Source organism: Hibiscus syriacus, unplaced genomic scaffold (genome assembly GCF_006381635.1).
Source record: "Hibiscus syriacus cultivar Baekdansim isolate YM2019G1 unplaced genomic scaffold, ASM638163v2 tig00111276_pilon, whole genome shotgun sequence".
NCBI lineage: Eukaryota > Viridiplantae > Streptophyta > Magnoliopsida > Malvales > Malvaceae > Hibiscus > Hibiscus syriacus.
Window position 1 is genome coordinate 14,877 of NW_024063043.1, and position 21,148 is coordinate 36,024.

General features: G+C 36.3%; 2 pseudogenes; both read left to right on the forward strand.

Annotated features, from left to right (window-relative positions):
* The first annotated feature begins 1,309 nt into the window (after positions 1-1,309).
* Positions 1,310-1,923, forward strand: LOC120157733 (annotated as a pseudogene).
* Positions 1,924-16,189: 14,266 nt separating this feature from the next.
* Positions 16,190-16,779, forward strand: LOC120157735 (annotated as a pseudogene).
* The last annotated feature ends 4,369 nt before the right edge of the window (positions 16,780-21,148 follow it).

The following is a 21,148-nucleotide window of genomic DNA, read 5'->3' on the forward strand; positions in this document are numbered from 1 at the left end:
AAAATAATTAAAAAAACTAACCCTCGGTGGTTGATTTTCCATTTCTGACCGTGAATGGTTGTGAGGGTGGCTCTGAGAGATGGAGATAGACGAATTTCACCGTAGATGGGGATGGATTTCGTAGGAGATGGGGACGGATGTCGCCGTAGAGAGTGAGAGATGGGGATGAGACTAAGTTGTGATTTAGGGTTTTAGGTTATGATTTGCGATTATACAGTTTATATTTGTGTTGCAAAACTAATATTGTGTTTCGAATTCAAAAATAAAATTCACGTTGCGAAAATAAACGCGCTTTGTGAATTTGAATTCTGTGTTGCGAATTACATATTCGTGTTGCGATTTATAGATTCGCGTTGCGAATTTGGAAAGTGAGTTGCGAAATTGGAGTTCGCGTGACGAATTTGTTGGTCATTTTCGTAAATCCAAAAAAATTTGATTAAAATCGTATATTATAAGGTATTTTCGATCACTGAAATTATTTTCTCTTAATTTTATTGTACTTTTTTTTCATTTGGTTATATTTTTGATTTGAGAGTTCAAATAAATGTCAAAATTGTTGCTTTTGGTGCTGATTTATTCTGCTTGAATCTTCTGACATGGCTGACGAAGTTAACAAAACTGTAAGAATCAATCTTTCTCTTGATTTTCTTTTCCAACAATTCTTTATTCGTAGACACCCGTTTTTGACCTAATTTAAATATATATATATATATATATATAATAATAGTTTATTATTATTTTATTTTATTATTATTTTATTATTAATAATGTAATTTTATTTTTACAAGCCCACTACCCCACCATTATCTTAACCAATTTCACTACCCCACCACTTAAAAACCACCTACCCATTAAACCAATACCCACCACCCTACACGCCCATTTCCCTTTGAAGTCAATTTTTTTAGCATTTTCTTTTAATTTAAAGGGGACCACGAGTGAGAAAAAATGGTTCAACATAATACCCACTCATGAAAGCATAAGAAGAAAAGTTGGAAAAGGAGGCAATTCCCCCCTCAAACGGTGATGAGGACCAATCAGTCCAAAAACCAAAACAGGAACCGCTTTAAGCCTTTAACCTCAGTTTCCAAACCCCACATGTCCTTTTCCTTGTACGTATCCCCATGCCCCAAATGAATCCCGCCACCACCCTCTCCCCCTTTCTTCATTACCATCCTCGATACGTAACCCTTCCTCCACCTGTAACTACAAACATTGCAATGGGCAGTGGTATGCTTTTTCCTTAAAGGGTTTTGATTGAAGCCAAAGAAATAGAGAAGAGAAACAGTAGAGGAAGAAGGCATACGAGATGAGGGCGACATCATCGAATAATGCGGTGCCATCTGATTCTTTGTTGAGCGCATAAAAGAGGGATTCATTTACTTCAAGACTGAAAAAAATACGAAAAGAATCTCGCTTTGTATGGTGAGCTTGCCAGGGATCAAAGCCCAAAGTATATGATTGTTGCATGCTTTGAACCAGGGTCTGTCTATCTCATAAACATGCAACCAGGTGAAGCTTTCGTTGTCGCAATGTTGCTAATATGGTGCCACTATTTGATCAGACTAAATACGCTAAAATCAGATCTGCTATAGAATACGCAGTTTTGCACCTCAAAGTCGAAGAAATTATAATAATCAGACACATGCCTGCGGTGGAATCAAGGGGCTGATGTCGTTCCCATACAATGGAACCACTTCAACTGATTTCATCGAAGACTGGGTTAAGATTGGAATGCCCGCAAGGACAAAGGTTATAGCAAAACATACGACGAGCAACGATTTGAAAAAAAAAATTGGAAGGAGAAAAAGAAAACAGAGAGAACAAGGGAGATCCGAACAATCAACTGAAAGAAAAGACAGGGAAGAACAACATACCTCGAAACAGTTACGATCCAATGGCGGAATAATCAGATCGAATTAGTGAAAAATAGAAAGGTTTTTTTGGCTTTTTCATGGAGTTGAATGCCACTTCTCGCAAAATCGGGACGGATCCGAATTGTTGGCGTGAGACGAACCTTCCTTTAAAGTTTGAAATAAAACGGCGGAGAGCGACTGCGAGCTGCGGTTCACTTGTTCCGGCGAAAACATTATAACATTCTCTCTCTCCCTCTCTCTCTCTCTCTGTTTTACGTGAAGCAGTGATATGATCCCTTATTTGTGTTTTGTTTATGAACATGTGTTTAATGCATTGATTAAATTAAGCCATTAACCATTTTAGTTTTAAATGAAGTTTGATGTAGCTTCATTCTCTTGAATTGTAACACTTTGGTCCCTGTGTTAATTTCACTTTAACTCTCACGTTTGTTTGTGCCTTAATTCTAGTTCTAGTGTGTTATGAATCTTAGCCATCATCGAGTACATTTTAATTCTGGCTTAAAAAACCTTTTTTTAATCTATTTTTATTTGATATTTCTTTATTATTTTTATTTTTCAATTTGACATTCATTTGTCTTTTTTAGTAATAATCTCAATTGATCAAAGGTAAGCAACTCGAATCGAATTTTTAAATTTTAATTTTTCGTAATTAAAGACAACCAATAAATTAATTGATACCGAAAGGCGGTTCAAGGGTGCTAATCCTTTCTTGACCGTAACCGACTCCCGAGCCCGATACATTTATGGTAAAATGCAGATCAGGTAAGATGGTGTCCGATCTACCTAAATATTTTTTAAAATTATCGGTGGCGACTCTAACCCAATTATTCAAGTCGAAGCCTAATTTCGGGCCCAACCGAAAGACGGTTCTGATAGCTTGGCGACTCTGCTGGGATAGGTAAGTGAGTCAGGCCAGAGTTAATTTTCGGTTGTCTTTTTATGTGAAAATAGTAAATTTAAATTATTTATTCGATTCAAATTATTTACCTTTGATTAATTTTCAAGTAAATAGTTGTACTGACGTTTTTTCAATGATTTCAGATTTTCAAAAGTTTAATCCCAGACTCTATACCCGAGCTCTGAACCTTATTTAAGTGGGGTGAAAGCGATGCCTTCGTGTGAATTTATTCACCGTATGGGCCTAGCAAGTAGCCTTCAGGATTCATATATCTTATGTCTTCGTGTGAATTTATTCACCGTGCGGGCATAAGAGATTGTTTCCTCTCGAGTTTAACTTAGTTCACATAAGCTTGTAATGAGCTTAGGACTAAGGGTCTGGCAAGCCCAAGGGGCACCAGCAAGGAGAACTCGGGTACCATTTTTAGAACCTAAACCGGGAGACTACAATGAATTAGAGCCCACCCCAAAACCTCATTTCAAACCCTAAGCTGCTTTAAGATTATTTCCTGCTTTATTTTTCTGTTCAAAGCATGTGAACTAGAAATTTATACAGTTAGAACTTGTTCAAAATCAACTTCTGGGATAGAGATCATGTTCGGGTAGGAATAATAAGCATGTGGAGTAGATATCATGTGGGGTAGGATTTGTTATTTTCATTATTACCCTTATCTCACTAACTTTTTCCTTTCATTTTTTTTTTTCATTTTATTTTTATTATTTGCATCATTCAAAAGAGGTGTTGATCCACCAAAAATGTGTTCGTTAAATATAAATAATTTGCATTAATGGACAAAGGGGTTGCAATACAAGAGGTGAAAAACGTTAGGGTCCGACTATGTTAAAAAAAACTCAGAAAGAAAAGGAGGACGATTTGCAAGGCAACTATGTGCCATATTCGATTAAGAAGACGTGGTACCCACAATCAAGTACACCAAAAGTCAACTTTTCAAAAATAGGTTGACAAAGGTGGCAGGAGCAAGACGAGTAAAAGGTTATTGACCTCGAGAGTTAATTCAAAAACAACAAGAACAAGATGGCAAAACGATAGCTGAATTGGAAGTTATTGTCGACAAATTCAAGAAACAATCAAATGAACTTCAGATAATCCTTTGATGGAAGATTTCAATTGCGTTTCTGTTAGAGAACATGTTCAGCAAAGGATGAAAGCCAGAGATGCAACCATTCGATACTTCTGAGAACAAGTACAAAAAGCAACTCGTCACTTGCACGGTTTAGCCAGAGAAGCCGAAGCTGTTCGGCAGGGTATTCGACCGGTGACAGACTAAAGTAGAAGACTATTCAACATGTTTCGGGTCTCTAGATTTAGTCCGAATGTACCTTTAAATATGTTATTGTCTCTTAAAAGATAAAACACTTTTGTCCCAATAAAGATTATTTATAATAACATACATGTTTTCGGATCAATGCCTCGAACATTTCATGCATTTTTGCATCTACGTTTCATTTTTAAGTATTTTCATAAACATGAAATTTCTTCATGGAGGATTCGATGAAGTGTTCTTAACGACATGACGCCACATGGAAGCAAGATTTTAACAATTAAAAAAGTTGAAATCAGTACAGTGGGAGCTTGATCAGCTGATTATAGGACTAAGCCTGCCAAGATGATTGAGAAAAGAGTTCTCATATCCTAAAGGCTACGATGTTGAAACTATGTGCAATTACCACATAGGAAGCTCCGGACATTCCTCTGATAACTATAAGGCATCGAATCACAAGATCCAAAACCTGATAGATTCAGGGGCATGAAAATCGAAGAATGGGGCATGGCATCTACCATTTGCATTGAGAGCATTGTCTTGTTTGAACACACTTTTAATCTTTAATGTTTGCTTAATCTTTTAAACGATTGAATTTATGCTACCTTCTAAGGTGAAATAATTGAACGAATTTTAATATTTAGTTATTCGAATATTAAATGAATTAAATATTCTTTTAATTCTTCAAGAATTATAGATTTTTGACATATGGCAAGATCATACCTCTCTTATCCTGTCTAAAACCCCAAAATAAAATACCGTGATTCTTTACCCAAAATAACTCATGGTCATTACCAAAAGACCATATTTTGACATTACCACCCTTTAAAACTTTTGAACATTGCTTTTATCTTTTAGATACACAAAGAGTCATACCCATACCTTTCTTTGAGTCAACAAAGTCACATTATTGTTTTTTAGACTCAAAATTGACATTTTTATACCATTAAAACCTAAGGCATTGAGTTGTTCATTTGAACATGAACATTCTTCTAAGCACAACTTGGGGCATCTCGCAGGGAGCCTGCACATTGAGACATGTTGGGAGCAAGAAACAGAAAAAAAGAATTCATTCGAAATAATTCTATCATGCATTAATTACAATGTTTTCATGTGAATAAAATTTATCCTGAAAATCTATCCCCCTGGGGATACCTTTTCTGTGAAGACTTCCATGTATGAAATGATGAACGACTTTATTTCTTTATCCCTTCACAACAGGAGAAAATATATATCCCTTGTGTCCCCTTTTGAGCCTATAGAATTTTTCTTCTGATTCAACCCTAACCAAGGATCACCCTCCACACTGGGGGGTAAGACGGAAGAAATCAGCTCACACGAGTGAAGACATCAATCCAAAGGAGATACAAAATTTCAAGTGTGAAGATCAAATTAGAACAAAAAGAAAAAAGAGAAAAAAATAAAGGAAAAAGAAAGAGAAAATAAAAAAGAGAAACAAAAACAAAGGAAAAGTGAAAAAAGAAGACAAGACGCATATGCAAGGATTCACTCGATTCAAAAGACGCGTCGAGATTCAAATTATGAGATAGATCAAGCACAATCATTTCAAAATCACTTCACTCGAAGATCATGGAACATCTAGAGAAAATCAAGAGAAACATATACGAGCATATTCAAATTGAGCAAGACATGATTGAAGGCATCAAAATGAATTGATCCTTGGTTTAATACCCTGAAACACTTGTTTGGGCCTATTTATCCTTTTCTTTCATATCCATGAACCATGACCTACATTACGTGCCTTAAAAGTCCATTCTAATCATACATGGATTTCTAAACATAAGAGACTATCTTCAGATTTCATCCCGCCCATCAGGATTAATTTTTATTTCCAAAAAGTTTTCTAAAGTCTTTAATGCATGATAGAGAAAAATAACAAAGGGGGTTCAAGACATAAATTTTGAATGATGTCTTGAAACCAAAAGAGGATTCGAGTTGAAAACCTGACAAGGCGGCTAGAATAAATAAATGGTACAGTTGAGGCGATTGCACAAATTCCTTGATAAGGCATCGCACAATCCAAACGTAACCATGAAAGTTGTGAGTCGGAGAACACTTCCAGTAGAGAAGCATACAAGCTACCCCATCAAACCTTTGGGCATCAAATAAACAAAAATGGCAAACCTTTGACCAAACACAATAACCTGAGACTTTTTTTTACTTAACCATTTCCCAAAGATAGCTTTGATCTTGACACTTGTCAAATAACTATAATTTATTGAAGGATTAACCATGTAATTAATTCTTTGATATCAAATGAACTCTAGTTTTATGATTCGTCTCAATTATAAAACTGAGAAAGGGGTAATATTTTCAAAACTTTTGATCAAACATTTTTCAGAACTCTTCTAATTGATATTTTCAAATCTTGAAAAAAGAAGAAGAAAAACACTTTTCAAACAAGACAATCTCTCTATAGTGGATCTTGATAAATGACATGTGGCTCTCAGACATAAAACTCATGCTTAGAATAAAATGAGGAACAATGGGGGCATCTTTGAAGATTCAACATCAAATGTAGAGGCATTTTCGGAGATTCAACATCGAATATTGGGGCATCTTTGGGGATTCCACATCCTGATGCGAATTATCAGATCTTCTGAAGGCATTTCCTCCATATGCAGGAATCGACAGACAAAATTGAGGCTCCATCCAAGAGATAAAATGACATTAGTTCATGTTGCATGCATCTTAGACATACTTAAGAGCATCACATTTATCATTTTTAGCATACATAAAATTTTACAGCTTTTAGAGTCAAGTTTCAACTTCAAGACGAAAGATACTCGATTCAAAAGCACATTCAGAAATTGATGGTGTTTGCTCAACTTCATAGTGAAAGGGCAACTGTCTGTCGACAAATAACTTTCAAATTTCATTCAGAGTCAATTTCAACTTCATAGCGAATGGTATTAGACTCAAAGCGACACAATTAGTTCAAGATTGGATTTCAACTTCATGACGAAGGATATTCAACTCCAAGCAACATACAATACTTGGATTTCAACTTCACTGCGAAGGATATTCAAGTCAAGGCTCAACTTCATGACGAAGGGGCCACCCATGATTTCAACTCCATGACGGAGGATATTGTGCCCATAAATCCACGATTTCAACTTCATGGCGAGGGATATCGTGCCAACTCTAGATTGGATTTCAACTTCACGACGAAGGATATCCAATTCAAAGCTCAACTTCACGGCGAAGGGGTTTCTCAGTTTCATTCAGAGCCAATTTCAACTTCACGGCGAAAGATATTGGACTCGAAACAATACGAGCTTGGATTTCAACTTCACAACGAAGGATATCCAAGTTAAGACTCAACTTCACAACAAATAGGTCATCCATGGTTTCAACTTCACGATGAAGGGAATCGTGCTCACCAACAACATTCATTGGATTTCACCTTCACGACGAAGGATATCCAATTCAAGGCTCTCCACGGTCTTAACTTCACGACGAATGGAATCATACCCACCAGCAACATTCATCTTCAGGAACAAGCAGATTATCGATCGCCTTTGAGATTGTTTCTCTTGAAATAAGGGGTCATCTCGCTTGAGACTAATTTACTCAAAACAAAGTTTTGTCTCTCTTGAGACAGTTTCCCTTGAAACAAAATCTTTGAATATGTTTTACATTAAACAAATTTCGTCTCCCTTGAGACAGTTTCTTTTGGAACTAAGTTTTGTCTCTCTTGAGACAGTTTCTCTTAAAATAAATTTCTTTGTCTCTCTTGAGACAATTTCTCTTGAAACAAATTTTATCTCTCTTGAGACAGTTTCCCTTGAAACAAAGTTTTGTCACTCTTGAGACAGTTTCTCTTGAAACCTAATCTTTGAATATGCTTCTCTTGAAACAAAATTTTGCCTCCCTAAAGACAGTTTCTCTTAAACACAAAAAAAACCTTTGAAATCGTTTCTCTTGAAACACAAAAAACCTTTGAAATCATTTCTCTTGAGAAACTCTTGAAACAAAAGACCTTTGAGTTCGATTACATTCAGCTCAAGGCACATCATTCACAGCATAGCTCAAGGCAAGAAGGGTTATATGACAACAAAATTGTCGAGTTCGATTCCATTCATCTCGATGATAGTGAGGAACTACTTTTGGAAGAATTTTTCAAGCCGAAATCTTTAAACTGAGAATGAGACAAAGGCTCAATTCCAGGAAACCCAATCACATTTGAGAGAACCGGACAAAAACTGGTTATCATTTTTCGTCTTTGTCATATCCTTGTTAACACAAGAATGTGTAAAGAGGGGCAACCGTAGACACCCGTTTTTTATCGGGCTTAAATATATATATATATATATATATATTATAATAATAATTTATTATTATTTTATTTTATTATTATATTATTATTATAATGTAATTTTATTTTTACAAGCCCACTACCCCACCATTATCTTAACCAATTTCACTACCCCACCACTTAAAAACCACCTACCCACTAAACCACTGCCCACCACCCCACACGCCCATTTCCTTTTGAAGTCTACTTTTTTAGCATTTTCTTTTAAGAGAAAATCGTATCAGTGACCAAAAATGCCTTATAATATACGATTTTAACCAACTTTTTTTTGGATTTGCCAAAATGACCAACAAAATCGCAATGCGAAATAAAAATCGCAACGCTATCTCCAGAATCGCAAATCAATTCCCAGATTCGCAATGCGATTATGAAGAATCGCAATGCGATAGTACAAATTCGCATTGCGATTTTCCATAATCGCAACGCGAATATGAAAATCGCAACGCGAACATATAAATCACAACACGATTCTGACTATCGCAACGAGTATCCGTAAATCGCAACGACGATACGTAAAATCGCAACGCGTATCCATAAATCGCAACGAGAATACGTAAATCGCAACGCGTATCTGTAAATCATAACGAGAATACGTAAATCACAATGTGTATCCGTAAATCGCAATGCGAATACGTAAATCGCAATGTGAATATGTAAATCGCAACGAGATTCTGACTATCGCAATACTGAATTTCAAATTCGCAACAGGTTTTAATTTCGCAACACAAATGTTTTGGGTATATAACTACGCAGCAACAACAACTCATAACCTAAATCCCTAAATCGCAACTCATTCCATCTCCATCTATCACTCTCTCTGGCGACATTCGTTCCTATATCCAACGAGATCCTTCCCCATCCGGCAACAGGTTTTAGTTTCACAGCTCGTTTGTTTAGTAAATTAATTTACAATAATGAAATCATCTAATGTTGATTATGTTTGGATAGATTTGTGTTTTGGAGGGTCATGGGAGAATGTTCATTGGTGTTTTACAATATATGCCTTTACCCATGAATCTTCAACTAAAACTGTCATTAAAAAAGTTAACTTCTGAAACTCTAATGTTACGTGTTACAAATAAATTGAATTTAGAGCCCCTAAGTGGATTTAGGCTATCTTATCAGAGAAATGGTAAAGTTTATTTGTTAACCGACAATGAAGATGTTGAACGATTCATTGCTTACATTAGTGTTTCATGTGATGATGTTACATTGTATGTTATTGAACCTAGAAGTAGTGAAGTTGGGTCAGTAGCGGGTAGTAATCAACTAAGTTTTTCAACCCCAGTTTATGGTGCTCAAAATTTAATGGTTCCACCACAATTTCATCACCAAGAAAATATTGTTTCACTACATTTCCAATACCAAACACAATCTCAAAACCCACAACCTTTCCCTAATCCAAATACCAATAAACTTTCAGCACCGAATTCCGATTTTCGTATTGACCAGTTAGACGATGATGAGCCAACAGAAAAAATTGTGAGTACTAGTCAGTATTCGAAATTTGATCTTGGTCAATACCCGGACTTTGATCTTGGTCAATACTCGAATTTTGATGATGTTTCAGAAGAAGAAACAGACCCTGCGTGTAATGATTTTGATATTGGTCAATACCCGAATTTTGATGATGAAACAGCCATTGCCGAGGAAGATGTTGTTGATGATAATGAGGAGGAAGTTACGACTGTAAATGAACATGTTGAACATCCATTCTGTAATTCATATAACACTGAAGAAGAAAAAGAAGAAGAAGAAATCCCCAAAGAAAAGTCCCCGAAGAAAATGCCACGGGAGTATAACTGGAATATGCCATAATTACTTCAGATACCGGAAGAAGAGTTGGTAAAGATAGCAGTTGATTGTTACACAAAAATTATTCGTATCAAGAAAGATGATTGTTTTGATACAAAGGAACACTTGAAGATAGCTTTGTATACGAAATGTGTGGAAGATGGCTATCAACTAAAAGTTAACAAATTCGTAACTTATCATATATTTTACTAAGTATTATTTATTTAAATTTACAGGAACATTGGAACATCGTGTTACACCATGGACAGAAAAAAAGATAACGAAACGTGTTGTGAAGTCAACGTCATGGAGAGTTGAACCATGTTCAAACACTTTGTTTGAAGTACTGGATAATAACTTAAATGGGCTTGTCGATCTAAATGCAAAGACGTGTAGTTGTATGAAATGGCAAACATCTGGTTATCCATGTGGCCATGTTATAAAAGTTTATCTTCATCTAAACCAAGATGATTCAAGCGCATACGCTATGGATTGCTACACTACAGAAGTATATCGATAGACTTATGGCGAGATTGTCTACCCTATTCCACATCCTTCTGAGTGGGACATACCAGATGATTTACAAACAGTTTTGCCACCAACCATGGACAGAAGGCTACCTGGCCGACCAAAAAGTCACGATCGTATACCGTCTAAGGGTGAAGAGAAGAAGAGATCGACATGTAGTCGGTGCAAGGAAAGTGGTCATACAAGGTTGACATGTGGATCACCAGTGCCATCACAATCATCTTTTCCTCTACCAAAATATGGATCCTCATCAAAATCCCAATCACAACCGGCTTCACCTTTTGGGACTGTTAACTTAGGTGATTTTTAAATGCAAACGTTGTATTATGTGTATATTATGTGTGAACTTTTAACATTTTCAGTTAGGCATGTATTAGTAACTTGAGTTTGAACATTGCTATGATAAGTTCAGTTGTTATCACTTATTAGACATTCATTTGACTATCGAAATGCAGAATTGACTATCGCAACGTGGAAATGACTATCGCAACGAGAGAATCGCAATACGAAATGAAAATCGCAACAAATGAAAATCGCAACAACTGAATCACAATGCGAAAATGAAAATCGCAACGCGAGAATCACAATGCGAAATGAAAATCGCAACGCGAAATGAAAATCGATATGCGAAATGAAAATCGCAACGAGTGAAATTTCGCGTTGCGATTTTCATTTTCACATTGCGATTCACTCGTTGCGATTTTCATTTCGCATTACGATTTTCATTTCCGCGTTGCGATAGTCTATTTTGCATTCAGCATAATGCAGATTGAAATCAACAAATCAACTATTACATTTTAATCAATTAAACAAGCACAAATATTATGTACACATCAATTAAATAAATCAACATTTACAAATCATCTTTTACAAATCAATTAAACAATCAAAAAATAATAATGAAATCAACTTTTGCACCCATACATCCATTTCGCGCAGCTCACTTCAGGATTAACCTGCAGAAACCAAACATTGAATCAACAACACTTTCTACACATCTAAAACCTACAAACAGCAAATTATTGAATTCTAGCTACTTAACCAAACATTTTCAAACCAAAAAGAGTAAATATGTTTAACAACACTTGCATTTGACTTACAAATTGTTTATGGACACTTTCATAACGCGGATGCAGGTAGGCAGCGTCTCGCATATATCGCTCTAACCATAAAATGCCGAAACCACAAGCCTACTGCACCTCTATCTCTATCGGTGGGAGGTAGAAAATATGTACTTCCTGTCGTCAAACGCTCCAAGCACATGCATACGAGAGGACCACAATCCCCTCTGGCTTCCTTCGTTTGTTGTGGTGCGGTCTCGTCTCTGCTAACTGTAATATTGAGCTTCTTTGGCTTCTTGTTTCCAGAACGAGTCCAATAATTTATCGCATCCAAGAATTTAGCCAAATGAGAGCTCCATCCCTTAATAATATCTCTTAAATCAGCCAATGATATGTAATTTATCATGCTGTCATATACTATTGCCTTAAGGGATGGGAGCTGAAGCTCGACGAGAAGCCAATGTTTACTTTCCAAAACAGGGATAAACACATGCAATCATAAGTAATAATTCATTCATTTGCGCACTTATTTATGAATACCTTTAAACTCAATCTAAAATAAATACTAACCTTATCGACCTCCCACCATGCAGGATAAAGTTTAGCTTGTCTATTGCCCAACGCAAATGATTTATCTCGTTGATTCTTCAAGTGAACGGCGTTAAAAGGCGTCGGCATAATTGTATATCGTGTATTTCTTTTATTTTTCTTAAGTTTCCTAATTATTAGAAGACGTAACACCCACGCATCGATATGTTGTTTTACAAAAAAATACATATATTAGTGACTTACATAAATTTTAAAAAAATAATCAAATTGAAATATAAGAAAAATATAAGACTTACCCCTCCATCGAAATAGCCATTGTCTTCGACCCCTAATAATACGCCCCACCAAGACCGATCAAGCAACAAATAGATATCATCGTTGAGCTTGCATATGTCAGTGAAACACCCCTGGCTCCGCTCATGTAGATAAAAATCAACTGCGGTCTTAGCCCAAAGGGTGTTATCCAGAATTGCGTCCGGTCGTTGTCTCCTCTCCACTTCAGATACCGGAATGGTACTGGCCGGTAACTCATACGAGTAAATTTAAGTGAAATGGTTAATCTAAGTGAAATTACGAGTAAATTTATCATCAAGTTAAATATGGAAAATCTTAAACTTACCTCGTTGCGTAGAGTATGAACCTCATTCTGCAACGATACTACCATCTCACGTAGAGCGACAACCTCACCACGTAAAGTAGATAACTCCACACGCCATGCACCATCGTTATCGCGTAGAGTACCGATCTCCTCACGCAAGGTATTGACCTCATCATGTAACTCCCTTGACTCATCCCGTGGAGGTGGAGAACAGGGAGATAGAAGTCGTGACATCTTTTCTGGTCGCCTATCATGAGGTGATGGTGGAGAAGAGGCTCGATTATGTGACAGATAGGTGATAGCTCTCGTTGTAGAGGTGTATAGTCGGGTTGATCAGGTGATGGCTCTGGGTGAGGTGATGGCTCTCGAAGTGGAGGAAGTGGAGGCTGCTCATCATTCGTGCCATCAAAAAAACGCTGACTAGCTTGCCACCAATCAGTGGCAAGCTCAGCCTCCGTGGGTGTCAGTCTCTGTAATGGAGTGTTGGCCTCATAAAAATATAAAAACTTAAACAAAGTTAAACGTCTACTATTAATAACTTGTTTATATATGATATTATTTGTGTTAACTTACATTATTTATTGTCGCATATGGTATTAAGTCTTCCCAATCCAACAGACGTTTCCTCTTCCAGGAAATAGCCCTAGGAATATCATTTGAAGTTTTTAATGCATATGTCCGCATGCTGGGGAAAGCTTCGAATATCCAAATCTACAAATAATATAATAACAAACATTAGTAATTGTTAAATAATTAATTATAATTTTGAAAACATTATATAGAAATTCTTACCTTAAAGGCCCAAACAAAGCCTGACAAAGTGTATTTCGACCCATCGCCACGCAAAATTTTGCGGTCATCAAAGGCAGACGACAACTTAGTCCAGGTAGCTTTCCATATATACGAACCCCACGGAAACAGATTCCATGCATTTAGGTCCTCTACCAATAATATTAGCTCCTGATGAATAGGTTGTCTGGCCTCTCTGCCTAAAAAGCCGGCATACAAAAGTACTTGAAGGCATACTCGGACAACATCGACGTCATTCATCCAAGTAAAACCATCTTTCTTATTAAACAATTTCTTCAGGTCTTCAACGTGTAAGTTCGGCTTCTCTATTGACTCATCAGGAAAAACCCGGGATAACCATGATGGGCGGGTGATATGACGAGTATACCAGCCTACATCATCGTGTCCGAATCGTAGACCAGTGATTAAGCAGAACTCCTTCCGCCCAAAACAAATATACGCCGGTGGAAAATGAAACCATATCTCTTCCTCACCACGTTGTATACTGTCGGGTAGATCGTTAGTCATGGTCTGAAGCCACAAATGGGTCAAATTAGCATCTCCACCCGAATAGTGTACTCTCAGCCATGGCCCGAAGCAGGTTTCCTCAAACAATTTTCTTTGTGCAGGTGAAAGCTTCGAAGTAATTGTAGTGGCTAGGCTAACTTTATTCCTTAATGTCAATGAAGCCGAAAAAAATTTCTACAAAAACAATAAACATACCAAGTTAGATATACCAAAAACTACACTGTGAAGATATACAAAAAACAATAAACATAAAGAGTAGTAGTTTATTCTTGAAACTAAAATTTGCAACACTGTTTTGTCTTTTGGTTGAAATGAAAATCGCAACGAGAGAATGAAAATCGCAACGCGGAAATGACTATCGCAACGAGAGAATCGCAACGCGAAATGAAAATTGCAAAGCGAAATTAAAATCGCAACGCGATCGCAATGCGATTTTGGTTTCGCGTTGCGATTCTCTCGTTGCGATTTTCATTTCTCTCGTTGCGATAGTCATTTTCGTGTTGCGATTTTCATTTTCATGTTGCGATTTTAAGTTTAGAAACTATTCTTCTTCTGCAAATTGAAACTTTAATGGATTGCATTACTTCAACCAAAAGACAAAACAAAGACAAATACTAACTTCACAGGGTTAAAGACTAAACAGTTTAGCAGTATTGGCAGCAATCGAATGAATTTAATAAGAAATATAAGTGAAATGGTTAATCTATTATTGAAATTATCAGTAAACTTATCATCAATTTCAATATGAAAAATCTAAAATAATGCAAAAATTTCAAAATAAAAATAATTAAAAAAACTAACACTCGAAGGTTGATTTTCCATTTCTGAATGATTGTGAGGGATTTTTGACCGTGATTGGTTGTGAGGGATTTCGCCGGAGATGGGGACGGATTTCGCCGTAGAGAGTGAGAGATGGAGATGAAACTGAGTTGTGATTTTTTTTAGGTTTTAGGTTATGAGTTGCGATTACGGGATATACTGTGGACGGTTCAGTGTTTCGATAATTAATATTCGTGTTTGGAATTTGAAAATAAAATACGCGTAGCGATTATAATGGCGCTTTAAAAATCGCGTTGCGATTTTACGTATTGTCATTGCGATTTACGGATACGCATTACGATTTACGTATTCTCGTTGAGATTTACAGATACGCGTTGCGATTTACGTATTCTCGTTGCGATTTACGGATACGCGTTGCGATTTTATGTATTGTCGTTGCGATTTACGGATACGCGTTGCGATTTTACGGATACGCGTTGCGATTTATATGTTCGCGTTGCGATTTATATGTTCGCGTTGCGATTTTCATATTCGCGTTGCGATTATGGAAAATCGCAATGCGAATTTGTACTATCGCATTGCGATTCTTCATAATCGTGTTGCGATTCTTCATAATTGTGTTGCGATTCTGGGAACTGATTTGCGATTCTGGAGATCGCGTTGCGATTTTTATTTCGCATTGCGATTTTGTTGGTCATTTTGGCAAATCCAAAAAAAATAGTTAAAATCATATATTATAAGACATTTTTGGTCACTGAGACAATTTTCTCTTCTTTTAATTTAAAGGGGACCACGGGTGAGAAAAAGGGGTTCAACGTAACACCCACTTATGAAAATATAAGAAAAGTTGGAAAAGGAGGCAATTCCCCCTCAAACGGTGATGACGACCAATCAGTCCAAAAACAAAAACAGAAACCACTTTAAGCCTTTAACCTCAGTTTCCAAACCCCACATGTCCTTTTCCTTGTACGCATCCCCATGCCCCAAATGAATCTCGCCACCACCCTCTCCTCCTTTCTTCATTACCATCCTCGATACGTAACCCTTCCTCCACCTGTAACTACAAACATTGCAATGGGCAGTGGTATGCTTTTTCCTTAAAGGGTTTTGATTGAAGTCAAAGACATGGCAGAGAAGAGAAGCAGTGGAGGAAGAAGACATGCGAGATGAGGGCGACATCATCGAATAATGCGGTGTCATCTGGTTCTTCTGTTGAGCGCATAAAAGAGGGATTCATTTACTTCAAGACTAAAAAAAAATAAGAAAAGAATCTCGCTTTGTATGGTGAGCTTGCCAATGGTCAAAGCCCAAAGTATATGATTGTTGCCTGCTCCGACACCAGGGTCTGTCCATCCCATGTTCTAGACATGCAACCAGATGAAGCTTTCGTTGCTGCAATGTTGCTAATATGGTGCCACTATTTGATCAGACTAAATACGCTGGAACCGGATCTACTATAGAATACGCAGTTTTGCACCTAAAGGTCGAAGAAATTATAATAATCGAACACAGTGCCTGCGGTGAAATCAAGGGGTTGATGTCGTTTCCATACAATGGAACCACTTCAACTGATTTCATCGAAGACTGAGTTAAGATTGGAATACCCGAAAGGACAAAGGTTATAGCAAAACATACGACGAGCAACGATTTGAAAAAAAAAATCGGAAGGAGAAAAAGAAAACAGAGAGAACAAGGGAGATTAGAACAATCAACTGAAAGAAAAGACAGGAAAGAACACGTACCTCAAAAGAGTTAAGATCCAATGGCGGAATGATCAGATCGGATTAGTGAAAATAGAAAGGTTTTTTTGGCTTTTTCGTGGAGTTGAAGGCCACTTCTCGCAAAATCGGGGACGAATCTGAATTGTTGGCGTGAGACGAACCTTCCTTTAAAGTTTGAAATCAAACGGCGGAGAGCGACTGCGAGCGACGGTTCACCTGTTCTAGGCGAAAACATTGTAACATTCTCTCTCTCCCCCTCTCTCTCTGTAGTTTACGTGAAGCAGTGATATGATCCCTTATTTGTGTTTTGTTTATGAACATGTGTTTAATGCATTGATTAAATTAAGCCATTAACCATTTTAGTTTTAAATGAAGTTTGATGTAGCTTCATTCTCTTGAATTGTAACACTTTGGTCCCTGTGTTAATTTCACTTTAACTCTCACGTTTGTTTGAGTCTTAATTCTAGTTCCAGTGTGTTATGAATCTTAGCCATCATTGTGTACAATTTAATTCTGGCTTAAAAAAAAGTTTTTTTAATCTATTTTTTATTTGGTATTTCTTTATTATTTTTATTTTTCAATTTGACATTCATTTTGTCTTTTTTAGTAATAATCTCAATCGATCAAAGGTAAGCAACTCGAATCGAATTTTTAAATTTTAATTTTTCGCAATTAAAGACAACCAATAAATTAATTGGTACCGAAAGGGTGGTTAAAGGGTGCTAATCCTTCCTTGACCGTAACTGACTTCCGAGCCCGATACATTTATGGTAAAACACAGATCATGTAATATGTTGTCCGATCTACCTAAATATTTTTTAAAATTATCGGTGGCGACTCTAACCCAATTATTCAAGTCGAAGCCCAATTTCGGGCCCAACCGAAAGACGGTTCCGACAATTTGATTTGATTACTAGCAAAGTTGAAAAGAAGTTGGGGGAGATCTCTAAAACGTTGGTGATTTGTGTTGGATAACAGGCATTTAGAGAGATTCAAAGTCGAATGATTGAGCTCACCGGCAAATTAAAACAGGTAAGTATCATTTTCAGATTAGTAGTCTATATGTTACTCAAACTTTTCATTTATTTTTCTTAAATTGCTTCTGCCAGACTCATATTCGTACCGGTCATATACATTTCTGATATTCACATCAGAATATTTGTAACATTGTTAGTAGTATGACTATGTTGTTCTTTGTTGGCCGATGATTTTATCCAAAACGGGGATTCTCTCCATTTCTCTTAAGTAATTATATTTGTGTCCTTCTGTGGAGCTAAATTGACAGTTTCAACTTTGAGAGGTAGAAGTAAAATATTGCTCAAAGTTTTATTTACTGAAGCAAAGAGATTGTCTTCTTGATCTTGAACCTAGGATGATTGCCTTCAGAGTTAAAAGTATAGGTTCGTATTTGAAGTTTTTATTTTGGTGTATGTGTTTTTGGTTGGGATAGAAGGCGTTGTTGAAGACAAAGGGGTGTAACTGAGCGAGCTTTTACTGTATTAAGCTTGAGCTTAACTTAAATTTTGAGTCTTGAAAGTTGGTTCAAGTCAATTGAGCTTCATTTTTAATGCTCGGGCTTGATTTAAGATAGAAATCGGGCTACTTGATATTGCCTGATTCGGTTCAATTACTTGGAAAAAAAGATGAACGTGTCTCTCATGCTTGACTTCAAACTCGATTATTTATGCAATACTAATTAAAAATATATATTAGGAATAAAAGTTCAATTAGGCTTGAAAGTTTTGGCTTTAGTTTATGTTATTTTATTTTAGTCACTTAAGTTTTTTTTTTGCTATTTATGTCCTCTAAATTTCTGTTTTAGTTGTTTTAGCCTTTTAAGTTTCTATTTTTACCATTTTAATCCTTTATGTTCATGTTTTTGCTAGATATTTTATTCGAGTAAAATGATTTCTTTAATTAATTAATTTGAAGCAAGTTAATCAATATTTAATAAATGAATCATATTTTAACTTGATATTTGATTCATAATTTCCACCATTACGACAACGTGTAAGCGAAACAGTATCAATTTTGGGTTTTGCGATGGTGCTAATCCTTCCCCACGTGTAATCGACTCCCGAACTCGTTTTTAATTGAATATTTGGTAAACGCAGACCAAATTTTTTCTTAAAGAACGATTTTTTTAAAAATTATTTTTAAAAGACGTTTTAGGTATTCGACCTACCTAATCCAAAGATTGATGGTGATTCTTTCAATTTAATTCAAATTAATCCAAGATCACCAAAATTTCCAAAATTAAAAGTCGTAACCATTTTTAAACAATAAATAATTGTTCCACCTAAAAAATGGTTATGACAGCTTGACGACTTCACTGGGATTTTTTAGAGAGTCAGGTTGTTAATCATTTACACATTGTCGTTTGGTGGAAATTATGAGTTCGAGTCTTTAGTTAACTTATGATCCTTTTATTGAAGTTTTTAATTGCTTCATTTTTTTATTGTCATACTAACATTTGAATTTTTGCTTTCAAATCTGTCCAAGTTTTTATCGAGTGGTTTCGTTTTCCTTTTAAGTCAAAGGGTTGAATGTTCCTCCTCACACACATCAAGTGCATTTATATAACATAAGCTCTATACCCGAGCTTCGAACCCTTTCTAAGTGGGAGTGAAAAAGACGCCTTCGTGGGAATTTATTCTCCGTACGGGCCTAGCAAGTAACCTTCAGGATTCATATACCTTATGTCTTCGTGTGAATTTATTCTCCGTATGGACATAAGGGAATGTATCCCCTCGAATTGAACTCGTTCCGCTTGAAACCTGTAATGGGTGAGGATTGAGGGTCTGGCAAGCCCAATGGGGCACCAACATCAAGGATAATTCGAGTACCCTTATCTCGTTAGAGCCAAAACCATGCATATAGTGAACCGTAGAACGGTCACCATAAGAACAGTCATATTGAACCTCTGTCCGTCAATAGGTAGCCAAATTAAGTGTACACAAAGGAGGAGTGTTTCTGAGCCTTTCATTTTGCTTTAAATTCTATTAAATAACAGCATGCGAACTAGATACCATGCGGTTAGGATTAATTTCTTGTAAATACATCATTGTGGGTAGAAAACATGTTTGGGTAGGATTACTATCTAATAAAAGCATGCTCAGGTAGATATCATGACGGGGTAGGTGTTATATTCATCTTTGAATGACATTTTTATTTGTACCAATTGTCTTACCTATACTAACTAATTTCACTTTTTTTGTTTGCGTACACTAACTTATCTCTCTTATTTTGTTTGTCATTTTTTTCATCATTCTCTGCATTGTATTTGCATTGTCATAACATAATGCACGAGGTGTTGATCCACAAAAAACGTGTTCGTTAAACATAAATAATTTACATTAATAGACAAAGGGGTTGTAATACAAGAGATGAAAAGAGGACAATCTGCAAGGCAACTAGGTGTCACATTCAATCAAGAAGACGTGGTGTCCACAATCAAGTACAACAAAAGTTAGCTTTTCAAAAATGGGTTGGTAAAGGTTGCAGAGGCAAGACGAGAAAAAAGTTATTGTCCTGGAAAGTCCCTTTAAAGACAACAAGAACAAGATGGAAAAGCGATAACTGAAATTGGAGACCATTGTTGACGAATTCAAGAAATAGGCAAATGAACTTCACATAGTTCCTATCAATTGAGGGCTCCAATGACGTTTCCATTAGGGAATAGGTTAAGCAAAGGGCGAAAACCAGAGATGCACTCATTCGATACTTCTGGAAACAAGTACAAAAAGCAGCTCATCACTTACATGGTTTAACCAGAGAAGCCAGAATGACTCGACAAGGTATTCAACTGGTGACAGACGAAGGCAAAAGACTAGTCAACCTGTTAGAAGTTGTCAGGATATTTTTGTCTCTTAAGAAATAACACTTTTATCCTAATGAAGATTATTTATAATAACACACATGTTTTCAGATCAATGTCTCGAACATTTCATGCATTTTGCATCTACATTTCATTTTTAAGCATTTTCATAAATATGAAATTTCTTTATGGAGGATTTGATGGAGTGTTCTTAACCACATGGCACCACATGGAAGCAAGATTTTAACAATTAAAGAAAAAAATTAAAATCAGTACAGTGGGAGCCTGATCAGCTGATTATAGGGCTAAGACTTCCGGGATGATATGAGAAAAGAGTCCCCATATCCTAAGGATTACGATGTTAAAGCTGTGTGTAATTAACACATAGGAAGCTCCAAACATTTCTCTAAGAACTGTAAGGCACTGAAACACAAGATCTAAGATCTAATTGATTCAGGGGTATTTACTTTCAACGTGTAATAGGGTATTCTGATCAGGAGTCGGTTGGGCATCCATAAAGAGTTTTTGTTGCATTTTCATGCATGTCATCTTGTTTGAACTTGTTTTTCTATCGTACCTCTTACGTG